Genomic DNA, 18,345 nt, shown 5'->3' with positions numbered 1-18,345 from the left:
TGTATGTTGAATTTTGGTGACAGGTGCAGAAACTGAGCAGAATCCAGTACTATACATTGTCATTTCTGCTAAACACACTAACGTAGTGGCAATAAAACGTTTGCTTTGGATTTATCCTAATAAGCTTCTGTTTAACTTTCACAGTTTAACGTGAAATATATTTACTGTGTGAAATACTCTTAGTATGTTTTGGCAATCACTTAATGTGGCGTTATTTACTAAGATTACAAATTCATTCGTTGGCTTTTCCTTTGACCAACTAGAGCACTCAGGCTCATCTTCAGATAACAATCTGAAGAAGACACTACAGAATCTTTATTGTTTTAAAACTTATTTTGAGCAACGCTCTCTTGTCTCTGCAAATGTATTTTAAATTAAGTTTGTAGTAAGAGTCCAAAAGCAGAAAACAGCTCTTCATTGTCATTAGCATAGAGCCTTTGCTTCTTGTATTGGGAGCTCAGCCTTGGCCCATTAAACTATAATGGCTTCTTCATTTTATCAGGTCAATGAACCATGCACTAAAGAGTCTCCTAAATAGGCCTTGACAAGACTGCTACTTCTGTAAAAAGAGTCATTACCATCCTTCAGGTTAGTGACTTGCTAACAACAAATTCCCAAGGAAGTGGCCTGACTGGCTGCAAGCGCAAGCCTTGGGTGAAGAACATAACAACACAAATGGCCATTACTGAATAATGATAAGGTGAGAAATGGAGTGAAATAAAGATCGAGGTGGGCGCCTCTTATGCTGCCTTTGCCACCTCCCCCTCCCAGATATGTTTACGATGTGCATCTATGCAAAATGGTAATCTTCAATGTATTTTTGTGTTGTTCTTTAAATAAAAAGCCTCTAGGCAGTTATAATGTGTGCTACAGGTTTGTTTTTTTTTTAATTTTAAAACAAGTGAAGCATCTCTCCTTAAACAGATGAGTATTGCTCCTTTTTGTGCAATATTGTGATTATTCCTTGAAAAAAAAATACTTCTGCATGGTGTCTATTGTTTCAAGAGTCGAGGCATAAATACTATAGCTAATATATTTTCCTCCATGCTTCACTGTAAACACCAGGGTTTCTTTTTCAGAAAACCAGTGCATGTGCATATGTTATACAGTGCCTTATCGTGTTGAAATATGAAGCAGGATAATAGTTAAGTGTGTGCATACAGATATACAGTGTGAATACATCTACGTTTACGTGATACTGTCTATTGATAACTTGTGCATAACTATGGAGTTGTAGGTGCAGTTGTGCTGCCTTTGAAGTTAGTGGGAGCTCTCACTACTTTGTATACAAGATTTCATTCTGTCTGAGTGACATCTTCAATCACTTCAATCACTTTGCTACAGCTGCTTATGTTAGGCTGGGACAGAGGGCTGCAAGTCAACATAAATTACTGGCTGCCTTTACATCAAATATTGGAACACTAAAAATAAATTAAATGGCAGAGCAAATTGTTCTCAGTTTGTAAATACTTTTGACTTCTTCTAGCTCTTAAGGTTAAAGGCTAAGCTGTTGAGGTCAGCAATGCTTGCTATAATCACAGGGAAATCATATCAAAGGTCTATTGGATGAAGGCTTCTGGTTTTTAAAGGTATCATCCTTTGTAAAGGCAAGGATCAGCTGAGGAATGTGCAACTGCAGGGCCACTGCCGCAGGTATGATGAGGAGGATTAGGTTACAGCAGCCACAGTCTGTCCTTAAATGAAGGAAAAAAAACCTGTGCTGCTTCAAGAGCTGGCTTGGTCTGTGCCAGAAACTTGTTGTACAGATGCAGGAAAGAAGTGTCAGCTTTCAGAGAACAAGGACAGACACAGTAAGGTGCTGGAATGTGAGTGGTAGCAAATAAAACTCGTAGGTTAACCAGCCAGATCAGCTGTACTGCTTGTTGGCTTCAGTGAGCAGCAAGTGCTAAGGGAACACAGTTTTTGGTTCATACATATAATTTAGCATTGGTTCAGCTTGTCAGCAATATAGAATGTGCAAACATCAACTATTGTGTATTTGTTTCCAGAAGATTGTATGGGAAGAAAGTTTGTTTGTTTTTTTTTTTTTTTTTTTTTTTTTTTTTTTTTAATTTTTCCTATCAGTACCTATTAAAGTGTAGGTACTGGTCAAGTGAATGTTACATAAGTTCAAACCTTGTTTTTCAGAGTCTGGATACAAAGATTTAGTTGCTGGCATTGCATGGCAGATGAATAATAGTGCTTCAGTTCCAGCTGGTGAGTGATGATGTCCTGGATTATTTTTCCATAACACAAAGAAAATGTTATAGTTTCCTTTAGTAATGGGATTTTGGGGCAGGAGAGCCTCACCTAGCCCTGCTCTCTGCAGCACACAGATCTACACAAGTGGCAAAGAACTGGTGCAGCAGGGCTTGGAAGTAAGGCTGTCAGCTTAATACATTGTGTGAAAATTGGGGCCGAAGGTCAGCAATCTCCTGGTACACAAATCTCCCTCTGAGAATCTCATTTCATTCAGACTATCAGTTAGATTAGAAATACCCTAATTATCCCACTGAAATTAAATTACTTTATGTAAGGGTGATATAATGAACAACCATAAAGAAGCTATACAACCAATCATCCTATTAGTCACAGCAAGCCTAGACTATACTCTAAATGGCTCTGGTTTGATTATTGCGGGCTGGTCTGTGCCACATAAACTGGGGGGAAGGGAAAGACCAAAGGAAAGATTAGTTTTGATTTCTTTTTCTGTTTTACTGGGATAAATAAACCAACGGTCCAATTCACAGTGCCTGTCTTCTATGTGAAAAAAGGTGTATGCTAGATTGTCACAGGAGGCATGCTGTAGTAGTCTTCATGAATTACAAAGTCATCCACTGGCTGACTTTCCTAGTTAGAACTTGAGAACTGATTACTGGGTGACCGTCTGAGCGAGGATGGAGGTGCTACTGGATGAGGACAAGCAACAGCTTTGAAAGGGCAGAAGAACTTCAGAGATCTGCTTTAGCTGGATTTGCCTATTTTAATAGTTGTACTTTGGAGGCTCTGTTTAAATGTGAAAGGATGGATTATCAATTTCTCACAGAATCCTAAAGATCTTAATGAAGTAGATGCTGTGAGCTGCTAACACACTAAAGCTAGCTGGATATATGAGTATTTATAGCTCGATTAATTCAGGTGTAAATGTCAAATGACTATTTTAAAACACGGACATGAAAGAGATGCAGGTATAGAGAGAGGTATCCTAGGAAACAGTAGAAAAGTGGGAATGTCTCACTACTTTGATCTTCAGTCTGTTGTTACGAGGCTAATTTTATGATGTGCTGCAGGGCAGTGCCGCTTCGCTGAAGTTCCATCCTGCAGAGATGCAGGCTGGGTGTTGAGCTCTCTTCAGATGATGATGCACTCTTAGATTGATTCATGAAATCTTTGTAGTCCAGAATAGATATCTGCAAAGGAATCTGCAAGCTTCAGTTACTGTTTTCTTCTCCTGTTAGTAGTGCTATGTAATCTGTCAGCAGTATAACATGACATGTGGCAGTGCTGACCTGTGTGTTTCACTGAGTCTGACATATGCCATGTGTTGTCCAGGGTAGTCATGCAATAGAACGGTATTTTGGGAAGGCAGCAAACCATCTGAACACTGTAAATATCAGAGGAAAAAAAGTTCCTATAAAAGAGCGTTCTACAGTTTTGAAGTTAAATGTTTTATTACTGAATGTCTCATCGTGAATGCAAGCAGAAGGGAAGGATGAAACACTGATCAGAAAGTGTGATTTGAATCACCAGTCAAGAATATTGTCCTACGTCTTCAGCTCAGCTTCTAACAAATATGTAGGCATATGGAATACCTACTGAAATCGTTTTTCTTTTTTTGTGACAACAGGTAGGAAAAGAATAAAGTATCTTGGTCATCGTGCTGTTTTGGGAAGTGTAACGTTTTCAGTGAAGAATTAAATGAAGAGATCCAAGTGAGCAAAGTCAGTGTTAGGGGACAGTGATGAACTTGTGTGGGGATGTTAAGCCTGCTGTAGCTGACCGTAGGTAACTTCTGTTCACATCTGGGGATAATTAGGAACATTAAACAAAAATGTTTGTTGAAACTTTATTACGTTGGGATTTTTGATGTAAGGAAAGGGACTTTGCTGGAACTAATATGCAGGACTCTCTGGGTCTGAAGGAAGCAGAGCTTCCCCCATTACTATAAGCAGAAGTTAATTCTGTTTCCATAGATTGCTTACCTGAAAACCTATTGAAAAATCTTCCATTCTTACTATGTTCATTTCTGTATATTCTGTAATTTTTGTATGATGTGGGGAGGGGGTGGGCTTGAAGGGGGGAATGATAAATTAATTCTGAATGACCTGGTGAATGGAAAAGCCTTTAAAGATCATGTGTGCTTTTTTTTTTGGGGGGGGGGGGGGAGGGAGGGAAGGGGGCAATAGCACTGACAGCAGAGAATATAAATTGCTACATGGGATCCTGAAACTTTCAGTGGCTATTCACTGAATATTAGCCTACAGTTCTGTGACCAGTGATCAGTGCCCTTTTAAGATCTCTGGCTTTCTAACAACAACAACAAAAAAAACCCCATGTTCTTATCTGTGTGAAATTTCCTAAGTGATCTACTTAATGCAGATGCCCTATTCAATCCTTTGGAAAAAGGGTGGTGGGGAGGGATGTGTGCCTGGAACAGTGTGTGTGGTACACCTGTGCCTGATTTATCACCGTGTGGCAAAGCCAGATCAAGGCAGCAGCATACAGTAATTAAATGGATGACTGATAAGCAACAGCTGGGTAGATGAGATGTTTTAGAAAAACAGGAGCATTTAATGGTGCAGCCTAAAATCTTTCACGAGTGCATATGTTTATATAATAAGCTATTTCAGAGAAAAACTTTATTAAAAAAAAAAATAGAGGAGAGGAGATTTTCTGTAATTTTCTAGGAGATGCATTACTCCAGCAGATAACTGTTGTTGACCTTTCTGGTACTCTTTACAGGAAAAAGTGTGTGCAGGATTTGACTTTTCTCAAATTAAAAATTGTTAGCATCAATTATCTCATAAATTAATCAAAGCTGGATTTTCCAGCTTAGATTGGACACACTCGTGGAGTGAGGCATCTACTTTTGCAGCACACCTTTGAGCAAGGGCTGGAGGTTTTTACCTCGACAAGAAGGAGCAGTTTGAACAAGTAAGTTCTGTCCAGTTGATTCACTTGATGTTTGCCTAGTAATAGCAAAAAATCCAGTAATGAATGCAGTGAAGGCAAAATACTGGGATGTTCCAATGCTCCAAGTTCGCATTGAAAACTGACACTGGACCAAAATTACTTGCACTTAAAACGTTTGAGATAAGCATTTGCAAAGTTCTGCCTTCCAAACTGACACTTTGGTCATTGTATTTAAGCACAAATCTGAAGTCTTACTGGCCTAATGGTGGTGTTAAGGATGGCTTGTATTTATACCTTCAGGCATTGTATAGGTTTAAATCATATGAGCTCTCCTGTGTAGATCATTGAGAAGAATAGGCTGTATTTAAGACTTGATATAATTTAGTTTAATTGTTCCTGTGTATCTGTGACAGTATGTCATGCTTGTAGTGTAGTGGGAACATGAGTTTCTTCATACGTCAGCATCCAAGCAGAAATTTCTATTTAATTTGTGTGCTAGAAGCTTCTCACTGCTGAGCAAAGCAATTAAGCATTTCTCATGCTTCTTTTCTAGACTTTTGCTTTTTATGTAGTTTGTTGCTTAGTCTTCTGGTTGTGATTTATTTCAGAATGGTATCAAAGTTTTGATTTTTCTGATTTCTGGAGAAAAAGATTTTAACTTCAGAGATTTTGGCTTGGTAACTCAGGCTAGCTTCTCTGTCCCATGTGGTAAATACTTTAAGCCCTCAGAAGTAAACAGTATTCTCTTGAATTTCATTAGAAACATCTTTACAATTAGGAGAAGATGTTTACTTGAAATGGCAAGAATTATTTTTTCTCTTCTTAAATCCTGTGAGATTCATACTGAACTTCAGGCGTAACTGTCTTTCTAACTCACCAGTATCTACTGCTGGGATCAACTTGTGACAGCACCAGATGAGGGAAAGGCACAATTGTTTTGCCATGACAACTTTTAACAACTTTGAAATAAAAAAAATAATAAATAAATAAATAAAAAAAAACCAACACAAGAAACCAAAAACCTGAAGAAAAGCCAAGAATTTACCTGGTAGTAAAACTCTGGAAGTAATTGCTGCAAAATGTTGCAGAGATGCAGTATCTGCAGCTTCAAAGAGGGGAACAGATGCTGAAAAGCTTAAGCAGAGATGTTCCTTACAAGGATGCCTAAAATGGTGCTTGGGAAGCAGGGAGATGGAAAGGAAGAGAAACCATAGGAGATGTTGTCAAGGTAGCCTCCTCATGTGAATTCTCACCCTCTCTGTGAGAGACAGGCTGCTGCTCAGGGTTTGCCTGGCCTTGCAGAACACTTTGTGTATTCTGAAGAGAAAAAGCTGTATAATGCACCTGTTTATGTGAGCCTTGTCCCTGCTGTTTGAGCACCGGCCCTGTCTGACTGCTTGCTTGCTTCTTTCGTGTGTCTTCTGATGCATCAGGGGCAGGAGAGTTCAGGTAGCTCCTCAGTTTATGCACGTGTATGTCAGCTTTCCCTCCTAATGAGAGCAGGAGAGCCTCCTGAGGACGTGGAAACTGATCTCCTTGTTTTATCAGTGCGTTCTAGAGTAAAACTAAACGGAAGAACAAGCCCCAGCTCTGCAAAAAGAGGAGGAGTGGGAACTACATGAAGTTTATTATGCCCCGTCAAGTCTGCCAAGTCTAATCTGCCATTACAGAGAGAAAGCTGGCTGTGAAATGGTTGGGATTGACTGACAACATTTAGCTAACCACTGAGAATGATTTAGTCTTTGTAGTACAATTCACGTCTTTCCATCACGTCTGTGTAGCGTTTTCAAAGGAATTTAATTATGAGTGATGAACACTTAGCATTATGGCTGCGCTTTTCTCTGTAATACTGTCACTGATTTCTTTTCATCTGGACTTGTCGCTAGTATTAGCAACAGTCCCAGGTTTGCACCAAGCTTAAATTTGTAAAACTAGTAGTGTTTGGAGAGGAGGGAAGGAAAATCAAGAGACTTAGCTGTTTTCCGTTTGTTTTGTAAAAACACCTTTTGCTGATCTTTATGATGGTAATGTTCTGTGCACGTGCTACAAGTGTGCAAGAGTCATCTTTCTATGACAAGAAGAGAAACGGAGATCATGAGGTACTGTTAGAAGCAACAACTGATCTTCATTTCAGCAGAGACAGGCTTCTAAGCAGGCCAGCAGGTAAAAAATGAGTTTGTATGATATGATTTCCCCTTTACCAGCAGCTTTTAGAATGAGGAATGTAGCATCAATAGCAGGAAGAGTGGGAGACTGTTGAAAATTATACAGATGGGGATAAAATAAGCATGTAGAAATTATTGCTATTACTATATTACTGCACTGTCATGCATTATTATATTCTCTGTGTGCTCAAAAGAAACTGACGACTCCTTTTCCCTCCAGTCCCAACATGTTGGCATTTGCTTGCCTTTCCTGATGCTAATTTTATACTGAAGCTGAGGTGACCTTTACGTGTGCTGCTCTTTCAGGTGTTGTCAGACTTTTGCCCACACAATTATTATTTGCCTTACTAATGAAAGAAAGTGTTAGGGACTAACTTCCGTTACCCTTATTTTTTCTGTTCTTAGAAAACTATGCTAAGGAAAGGAAACTATTTGTTGGTAACTTCTGAATTTAGTAGTATCAACTTCAAAAGCAAACTTGCATTGGCCAGAAATAGCCAAAGAAGGAGACTGTGGGCTTGAAGTGCAAGGCAGTGGGCTGAGATTTCTTCCCTGTTTACAGGGAGAAGAATTCCTATCGTTTTCAAGTGTTTGTCTGCAGTCACAGTTGCATGTTTAAGAAAGATTTTTTTTTTCAGTACATCTTGCAAACATAATGAAGTTATACCTGGTGGATAGGCTTGCTGTTCTGCTCAGCCAGGTGAGTAAGGCCCAGTCATTGTCAAAACTCATGAATGTAAGAGCATCTGAATCAGAATCCTTGCTGTCAGCAAAGGGCTTCTTCCTCGAAATGCAAGCCAAAAATAATAATTAAAAATTGGAGAAGACGTATAGCTGATGGCAAGTGGGAGTTTGACATCCAGGGACGAGCTGTGGCACAGCTCACGTGGCCATACATCTTTTGAGGCTGGCAGTGTGCTCTGTTCTTATGCAACGTGCAGATAACATTTGTAATCTTAACTGGGGGAGGAAATGTAAAAGCTGTATTAGTAACCAAACTCTTGGGCCTCCTCCTGCCTTTGATCTTAGCCACCTTAATGAAATGTTTGAGTTAAGTACATTTGTTACATTGCCAGTGCCATCGCTGTTAAAAGACCCAGGGTTTTGAGGTTTTTGGGTGTTTTTTTTTTGTGAACAGAGCTGTTCATTTTAGCTGCTGAAAGATGATGCAGGTCAAAGGAAGAATGGCTGAGATTATCCCATCACAAACGTGGGTGTTTGCACAGAGATAGCCAGGTCTCCATCCATGGGCCCAAGCACCAGGCTGCTCTGCTTCCCACTTCCCTCGGGTGTTTCATTCAGCACATGTTTAGTTCCTCTGAAATGGAAAGCTGATGCAGATCTATGCCAGGCACTTACAGGAGGCATCGTAAGGCTCTGAGCCTAATTGGTGCCTCTGGTTTGGTATGGAAAGGCAAGGCGTGAGAGCGCTCTTTCTGTACAGCTATGAAACGTAGTAATGATTGTAGGTGAATCTTTAAAAAAAAAAAAAAATAATAATAAAGGGGGTGGGGAGAAAAGAACTGTTTCCATTCATCAATCCTTGTCCATCCTTCTGTTCCCTTCCCGAATCAGAACCTTCCCCTCCCTGCCCACCTGGCACCAGATGCGCTGTCAGGCACTGCTGTGTGTCCCAGGTCCTCCGAGTGGCAGAATGCAAAATCTCAGGTGACATTCACCTGGAAGAGCTTAGCCCTCAACAGCTGCAGCCCCTTGATTGCCTTGCCCGCCTCGGCGGCTCCGTGATGCCACCGTATCAATTGCTTGTCAATTCGGCTTAGCCGTGACTTTGACTGACTGGAATGAGGGAAGTGGGAGTGGGGTGTAGGCGAATGGTTAAAATTAATTGCTACATAAGAAAAAATTGAAAGATAATTATTCCTGCTTTCCTGTCAGTGCTCGAGGGTAGATGACCTCATTAACTTGCAGCTTGTACACAATTCAATTACTAGGAGATGGAAAATACATTTTTAATTACCTCGGTGGGTTGTGCTCCATTCATCTCCATTTGCATGGCTTTTTTACTGTTGTGTTCTGAAGTAGCGTGGTCTCACTAAGGCTACCATAAGAACCTGCTCCTTGCTACGATTATTCCTGCGTGAGGCAGGATGTGAAATGTGAGATATTAACCCTTTGGTGCCAAGTGAACTGGGAGGTCCTGGAGTGACACTGACATAGCTTTAGCTAGCTTGGCCGTTCAGAACATCTGAAGCTGAAGCAGGGTAACTTTCTTCCTTTGTGCATTTTGTTGCCACGTATTTTAAGAAAGCATTAAATTGGTGCATAATAAGCAGATCACCTAGTTAGACAAATATCATATCGATGTATGTCGTGGGAAAGGATTCTTTTGTAATTTCTAAAAGCTTATTGTGGCATTTACTGAATTAATGATGACTTAATTGTTTTAAATACATAGCTAGGCAATGATTTTAATGCGTGAGTTTTTAAAACTGTCAGTTGTGTGTTGAAGTGCACAATACACGTGGAAAGAATATTTGTTCATCCCTAGTCATTTAATTTAAAACTATCGCAGCACTGAAGCTCAGAGCGAAGGGCTGAGGAAGGGCTGTGATTCACTGTGCAGATTTTTTTCCACCAGTGGGAACAGGACATTTGGTATGAGCTGTGTTTGGTGCCCTCTGCAAAAGTAATTTGGGGGCTGTAAAGTAGGTGCTCTTAATCTATTCATAGAAGCTTTGTCATGAAGACAGCAGTCCAATTCCTTTGTAAGGAGCAAGATAAGGCTCTTAAGTGCTTTCTGACAACTATTTTTTTCGGGTTTTTTGGGAGGTTTTTTTTTGTTTTTAGTAATCTGTAATGATTTAGAGTTAGGTTTGTAGACCTGATGCTGCTGAGGTCTTCAGTGAAGACAAAATTCATTACATTTGCATGAGCTTCTCTCATGTTACCAGGTGCACTGCTTAATTTGCATAGCAATATTTATATTATTCTTCAAGAGGTAGCAAACTCAATTTGTCAAAACTGTTGAGCCAAGAGGCATAGCACAAAGTAAAGAAACGTTTTAGAAACACAGCCGATACGTGGAAGTGAATGTGAACTGGACACAACCTGAACGTATTGGCTGGAGGAAATCAACACCAACTTGGGTTGCTTGGAATATGTTCTGTCCTATTTCCCGTCTGTCTCCCTTTATGATTTTATTATTTAATTAGTATCTGTTGGTTTAAAGAAAAAAAAAAAAAGGTTGTCTAAAATATTTATAGGGTTTCTGTGACTGGCTGGCCTGTCAAGGCTATGAGATATATGTGACCGCAGCAGAATTTTTTATAGTGTTCTAACAGTGCTCCCATTAAGGGGAAATGAATATAAATGGTAAGATAATAATTGGAAACTGACTTAAATGTGACATTTGGGCCAACATCAGTGATTCTGTAGTGTTAATACATTTTCAAATGACACATAGGCAAAACCTTTTAGAATATCATGAGAGAGACTGGTTCAGCCAGGGTTTCTTTGTGATTTCTGTGTGTGTTAAGCAGCCATTGCCCTCAGTGTTGACAGCAGAGCAAAACTCTTTCTGCAACCTTGGTTCTGTCCTCTACCACCTACAAACAAATGACAGCTGTACTGTTTGCAAATGATGGATCCCATTGTGACCTTTAGGTCTGGATTATTCTTTTTACTGTTTGAGAAGGAGCTTTTCCTGTCTGCGAAGTTCTTGTTAGAGCAAGTTTGTGATGGATGACTGCAATTTCAGGCTTCTGCTGTTGTGTGCACATAGAGGTCCCAGTTCCACAGTATCTTGTCCTGTGGGCTGCTGTGGCTTTGTGGAACAGCCTTGTTCTGTGTTACATGGTGCATCACTGGGCTGAAAATGGTGGGTGATGAAAGATGCTCTTCTCAGTTTACACAATGGATATGAGAGGAAGCAGAAGCTAGCCAACAAACCCCACGTACATGAACTAAACTTCTTTTGGATGAATTCAGGAGCGTAGTAGTGGCAGAGTACAGCTAAAGGTCTCACATCTATAACTGAAAGGATGTTATGCCAATTACTATTTCATTACAGTAAGTAGATTGAAGTCTCACAAAACATGCTGTTTAAGGTTCTCAAAATCTTCAGTAAGTCAAGGCTGATCATCAGCTGCTTAAACTGCAAAGCCCAGTGTTCTCTTACAGCCTCTGAAAAAGGGCTCATTAAAAGGATTAAAGAAAACCCAAACCACCACAACTATGTATTAAGTAAAGAAATAGGCTTCTTTGTAAAATGTTTCACACATAATCTAACTCATTAACATAATAAATTGCTGGGAGCCCTATTGGAATATCATATAATTAAATAAATTCCATACGGGCCACATAAGTTAATGTTTTCTTCTTGGAAAATTGTATGCCTTGGCAAATAAAGTATTCAGAGGATTAACTGTAAAGAAAAAAAAACGGCTTTGCGTAATTATTCTCTCTTCTAATTTGAATTAGACATAATTACATTTCCTAAATATGAAAGGAAAATAAGTGTGATCTATAGAGAACAGACAACACCACCGAGACAAGTCTGTCTTTGTTTCCTGACCCATTAAGCGACAATTATGATACTTGTGTTAAACATCTTAGAAGTGGCGTGAACTTGCCATAACTCTTCACTTTTTATGCTTGAAAAGATCATAATAGGGAAAGCTTTTGCTCTCCTATCTTTAAATGGAGTTCAGATTATTACTTGTGCTATGCAAAAAGTTCACAGAAAAATGTCAATGCATCAAGCACTGCTTTCATCACATACATGAGTTAAAGAAGTGCTCTTTCTGTAACTCCAAAACATCATAGCTAGCTGCAACAGACTGTTGTAAGCCTCCATAGAACACATGCATGCTGCACTGTTAAGTGCCTGTGCCTTTTCAGTGGAAAGCATAGATGTAGCTTGCTGATGTCCAGTGTCTTCATGCACATCTACTTGACTTGCATCACTGTTGCAAGCTGTGAATGTACCTCTTAGTTCTCTAGTTTTTCTTCTAACTTAAATAATTGCTATTAATAGCTAATATATAACATAACTGAAGGGCCCGTGTACAGACTGCTGTGTTTTGCACTGTTGCAGTCATTTCTCATTGTGTATTTTGGCTCATGGATTTTGAGAAAGGCCAGTGGAAAATTCTCTTGCTGTTGGTCCAGTATCTCCTGTTACTTACAGAATTTCATTGGTACACTGTTCTATCTCTGCTAATTTCTTATCTCCATCTGTAAAATGTTGTGGGACCTCTCGATTTGCAGCAGCTTTGGCTATTTGTGTAGAAACCTCTGCTGTTGCTACTTCTCTATTGTATGTATTATACGTATCTATAAGCAGATTAAATAGTGAAGGGTGTTCTGAGAGTTAGTTACCTTCTTTGCTACTTTAGTTGTCTGTTCTGCAGATTCCTCTTGCTCTGTTATATCACAATCCTGGCTTTTTATCTCGCTTTCCTACATTTTAAGTTCATTTTTATTGCCACTACTTTAAATATGTTTTTACTTCTTTGGAGTTATTTAACTTGCCTAACTTCTCCCAGCATGAGCTATTTCCAACTTCAGTCTTTACAATAAATAAATCACTTCCTCATCTTAAAACGTTACTGTGGCTTACATGATATTATGTTCTTCAGGGTGTCAGCTTTGACTGTTACTGCTGTTGATCTCATGCTTATTCTCGTCCAGTCCTTCCATGTTTGTGTAAGAGTGACTCCAAGATGCTACCAACTTCTTACTTTTAAATGATTTGCCCAGTAGCTGTGGTGAAACAACTGGTGATAAACCAGGTATTTGTTTCCTAACCTGTTTGTCATGAGACATTCAAGGAGTTTTGTCCTCTTTCTGCTCCCTCTACCCCAGTATTTTGCCTTAATGCTCTCTGCTGACCTACAGACTCCAGATGCCTTTCAAATTCTTTGGTCTTTACAATTTTCTATGTAGAAAGACTCACTTCACTATGAGAGTGGTGAGGTGCTGGAACAGCTGCTCAGAGAGGCTGTGGATGCCCCATCCATCCCTGGAGGTGTTCAGGGCCAGGTTGGATGGGGCCCTGGGCAGCCTGGGCTGGTGTTAAATGTGGAGGCTGGTGGCCCTGCCTGTGGCAGGTGGGTTGGAGATTCGTGATCCTTGAGGATCCTTCCAACCCAGGCCATCCTGTGATGCTCTGTCAGACTCTTCAGTCTCTAAATATCATACGGGGAATGGTGATCACATTCAAATGGCCTATTTTTCTTATTATGTCTTGTTCAAAAAATGATGATTTAAATTTAAGTTATTAACAATCTATTTTAATAATATAATTAACAATTATTACTTTAGTAACTTAATTCACTTTGGTGTTCAGATGAGATTGGTGTAAAGATAACTGTGTACTTGGAATTGCATGTCCAGATGTTAACCTGCACAAGCAGAAGTCTAGACTTTGCATATAGAATTTTGAGATTCCTGGATCATTGTAGTCCTGAATGTTGGTTATCTTTGTGGGTTGTATAATAGGGCAGCATTTTAATGTATTTTTTAGATATGTTTTGTGAAGAATGGTGCTCTTGCCTTGTGCTGAGGCTCAGGCTGGCTGCAAGCTCTGGCCCAAGCCCCACTGCCCCTGCCTTGGCTGGGTGCTGTTTACTCAAGACATCTCAGTGCTGTGTGTGGTGTGGTCCCTGACTGCTGAGCATCAGGAGGCTCTCTGCCTTGTTTAAATAACAGAGACGTAGGTGGGAAGGGACCTCTGGAAGTGGTTCAGTCTTGTGCTGAAGGCTGAGCTAACCCCAAAGTTGCGTCAGGTCACATGGGGCTTTGTGCAGCTGTTTTTGACAAACAAGCAAAAATGGAGACCCTCTGAGATCTGATACGCTCTGGTCATCTAGCACAAGATCACCACTTCCTGCTCCAGACTCTTAAGGCTGTACATCACCTGTGTCTGTGTGTAAGCGAGTGGCTGAGCCCCACTCAGGGCTGCTGTTCTGGAGGCAAGGATTTGGTGTGGGAGGTCCCTGTTCAGATGCTGTTGAAGTCCCAGGAGATTTCTGATTTTATTTACTTGCAGCTCAGGCTGCTATTTTTGATTGGCTTGGCAGTTGTATATATTTTTTAAACACCACCTCTTTTATTCACCTTTGCTTTGTCTGCTCGGCGCCTTTCTAATCCTCTTCTTTCTGAGAATTGGCATGTGCAGTGTTTGGAGGCATAGGAAGAAGCTTTGAGCCATTTGTTCTCTTACTAAAACAAATGACGTGATGGAAAAATAACGCAGCAACATGAAAGCGGCGAGAGGAGGTGGAGGGGAAGGGAAGAGCTCCTGATACTGGCCTGATGTCTGCCTGTGCACGGCTCCAGCCCTGCCCTTCTGCAGCAGGACTAGCTTTGCTTCTGCTTTTCTCTGTGGCTGGCCTCTTGGCTCGGGATGTTTCCCGTCCTCTCTATATTTCAAAGCTTTGTGGCAAATAATCAATTCAAACCAGCACCGACTCTCTCTTTCTGTAATTCTGAAAACCCATTAAATTATATTGTTGGGGGAAAACAATAGTTGTGCTAATCATGCTCTGTGCATGTGCATCTTAATTTCCCCGGAGACCCGAATATGAATTTTTACTAACATGTTAATTTTGTGTGTTAATCAGTAGCTGTAGGCTGAATGAATGGATTGACTATGTAAAACTGTTTGATATTGAAACAACTCCTTTTGACCCCCTCAAATTGGCTTCATTCCCCTAAAGACGGTTAAAGTTAATTAAGCACTCAATAGGTTTATGGTGTTTAAATTAAAATATATCACTCCTCATTGTGCAGTCATCGAGCGAGGACGGCTCCGTCCCCGGCCCCTCCCCGGGCCGCCCGCCTGGCTGCTGCCCTCACCGCGTCGGGCGCCGCCGCTCGCCGCCAGGGGGCGCCATAGCGCCGTGCTGGGCGCTGCCCTGCGGAACTCGGCGGGGTGGGGGCCGCTCGGAGGCGCGGAGCCGGTTAGCCTGCCTCCCCCTCCTTCCACCCCAACCTTCCTTTGCCTTCAACCCCCCGCTCCAATTAAAGTTCCAAGAGGAAATGCCGCAGCCCTGGGATATGTGTTTACTGAGAAATAACTGAAATTATGCATGAAAAATATATAAAATAACACTTAACTCTTGCCTTTAAAAAGACGCGCTGAAAGCGGTAGCGATTGATGCACGGCTTCCCCCCCCCGGGCCCTCTTTAGCGGGCTGCTGGTGGCTGGGGGTAGCGATCCGGCTCTTCCTGAGCCGTTGACAGTCGCGTTAAGATCTCGGAAAAGAATTGTATAATAGGTAGAGTGCAAAAAAATGAGATAATGGTAACTCTCAGAGGAATACATGCCTTAAATTAAAAAGCCGCAGTGCTGCTGATGTGAGCATTACGTTAATGCTTGTGTGACACAATCCTCAAAGCTCTTTCTTTTCCCTTAGCTGCTTGCTTTGCTCTGCAAAGTGAGCAGTAGGCAGGGCCCCGACGTGGCCAGAGCGAGGCACGATCCCCTGTTTGCTCAGTAAACAGAGGGCTGCAGTGCCTTTGACAGGCTTGATTAGCTGGAGGCTTGTAGCTGAATAGAGCTCTTCTGTCTGTTTTAAAAACACAAACAGAAGTGCACGCGAGCTAATAAGGTACACATCCCATTTGTTACAAGTGTAGTGATGCACGCTGGCGTTCTAGAGTTCAGAGGCAGGAGCAGCGTGTGGGTTAGGTAAGTTAGCATAGCCTTGTTACTTGGGTGCATCCTTCGTGGTCTATATATAGGACCCTTCTATGTCTGCATTTTAGGAATGTTACAAATAGGCCCGAATCCTATAATCTGACTCTGTAATAACTCAGATTAATTTATCAGTCTCATATAGCCTCATGTTCTTCCGTTTATCTTTCCAAACCAGGGTTAATATTGCACCTTCTGTACTCACGGTATGAGAGAAACTCCCTAGTCTTGGCTGGACTGCAGGCATACAGTTTGACAGGATGAACAGTTACTCGTGGCTGAGCTAAAGATTAGATGGGTATTTGCCCTGATTAATTCTGCCCTTTCCTGTGCAGAACATAGAGGAGAGCACTGCGTCTCTTTGTGGCTGACAAGTGCATCTCCATTGCAACATTTTTTTTCTTCATTTCTGCAATAAAATACTTCCCAGTGCTTTTGAAACACGCTTCATGTTTTCCCTGTCTGTGCAAGCCAGGCCTGCTGAAACTACTGCTGGGCAGCTGAGCCAGGGGCAGGGCTCCTGCCTCTTCCCCAGTGAGGGCTGTGAGATGACTCCATGCCTTCTGTACTGCTCTCCAGTAAACACAGCTAGCATTTATGCTGGCTGGTGACAGAAGAGGCAGAGGTCTGGCTTGCTATGAAATGCTGCTTTTTGAAACTTGGAGTGCAGGCTGATAGCTGTCACCAAGAAGGCAAACAAGGTTTCTATGTGGTCAGTGTACACTGCAGTGCTCAGAGGGCTGAGAAATGTGCTCTGCAGCTCTGGAGGAATCTCAAAGAACAAGTAGAAAGGATGTATTGCAATGGACTGATGAAGTATCCGTAGTTCTTAAATATTTTCAGGTGTGATTTTATCTACAGTGGAGATTTTATCCCCTGGGTAGCTATGCAAATGATGCATACAACTTGCAAGTAAGGATAAGTTCTGCCACATAACATGTTTTGTTTTGTTTCTCTGTAGTAGGGTTGCTTGAAATCAGGACAGCAGCGCTGGTGTGGGTGATGATGGATGGGTGAAAGATGCTTTGCTTCTTTCTCAAGGAGTTCATGTTCTTCAGTTCTGCCCATTATAACCTGGGCATGAGTTCAGAACTGTGCAGTTTTTTCTTTGTTTTGTGTGTCTCTTTAGCAGCACATAGCTGTACTTGCCAGATGCTCCTGTGTGTGTGTGTGTGTGTGTGCTCAGTATCTTGTTTTGCATACTGCACGACTTTGTCCAGATAGGGAAAGGTGTGAGAACCTAGTGCTTACCAGGTGGTCAGATGGCTCCAGAGAGGAGCAAATGACCTAAAAATGGTCTAAGAAACGTTGTATGCAGTGGGAATAGGAAAAAAGATTTTTTTTTTTAATTTTGAATCTTACTATATAAAAGGGAGTGTTAAGTATAAACATTTATTATTTTAATCTTTTTCCCCCTGTAAGTCTGTGGCTAATTCAATAAAAGGGCAATCTAACAGCAAAGAGGTGGAGCACTGCATGCAGAGTTACCAAAGGCAGAGTGTAGAAACCCAGCCTGCAGACTGGTCCAGAGCAGCTGACTTGGCCCACCATTCCTTGGCCCAGGAAACTGTTAAGCTGTTTACATACACATTTTGAAATGCTAATGTTCCACCTTTTATCTTCAGAATTGCTTTCCAAATCTGTTCAACACCAGCTTTTTTCCCTAGATTTTGAATATTCTGGGTCCCCACTCTACATTTCTGTGCGTTGATCAAGGAGCAGTAATAGCTTCGATGAATTGCTGGGTGTTAATGTGCTGAGAGAGCTTTTGCTCTAATCCCATAGCATTGGGATCTGTGGTCATCGCCCTGCTGCTATGGGACTGATGTTTTCTGTGCTGCTGTTGAGGCCAGAAGTGGACTCAGCCACCTTCATTTCAGATATTCCTCTATGCAGCAAGTGACAAAAACAAGCTTTCTTATTTCAAGGATTGTCCTAGACAGTTAGGAACTATCCTAGCTCTTCAAGACTTACTGACTTTTATTTTCAGCCTTATTCAGATGCTCTTTAAAAATGTTGAGAGAGAGAGCAGAAGATGATTGGCAGCACCTTAGGGAAAGAAGGCGTGTGTGATTCAATAGCAGATTTTTGTTATTTTTGTTTTAAATCTTATTTTCTTGTATAACCTGTCTGTGAGCAGTTTTTCACCCATTGGTCTCTGAGTGTTTTGCTGCTGGCCCATATCTCTCTCATGTCCCCTGGCTTACTCCATTCTGATAAAACATGACTTGTAAGTTAGAAGAAAATTATGTAAATGAATATGTTAAGTCTTTACCAGGGCATTGTGAACTTCAGTTTTAAAGGTCAGCTTGAAGAAAACGTAATCTTTTTGATGTTGTACTTTTGGGGTGATTTTAATTGGCAGGGCAGTCAAGGAGGGGCACA

The 18,345-nt window shown here is 41.1% G+C and overlaps 1 long non-coding RNA gene across 1 annotated transcript in view; it reads left to right on the top strand.

Moving 5' to 3' along the window:
- Nucleotides 1-7,183: 7,183 nt before the first annotated feature.
- The window catches only part of LOC128085317 (uncharacterized), a 28,094-nt gene continuing 16,932 nt past the window's right edge, over nt 7,184-18,345 (top strand). The window contains exons 1-2 of the long non-coding RNA XR_008208888.1: nt 7,184-7,296; nt 7,937-7,998. This is a non-coding gene — a long non-coding RNA (uncharacterized LOC128085317). The remainder of the gene's footprint in view (nt 7,297-7,936; nt 7,999-18,345) is intronic.

This window comes from Tympanuchus pallidicinctus, unplaced genomic scaffold, assembly GCF_026119805.1.
Source record: "Tympanuchus pallidicinctus isolate F22 unplaced genomic scaffold, pur_lepc_1.0 scaffold3, whole genome shotgun sequence".
Classification (NCBI taxonomy): Eukaryota; Metazoa; Chordata; class Aves; order Galliformes; family Phasianidae; genus Tympanuchus; species Tympanuchus pallidicinctus.
This window is presented reverse-complemented; position numbering and strand designations above follow the sequence as displayed.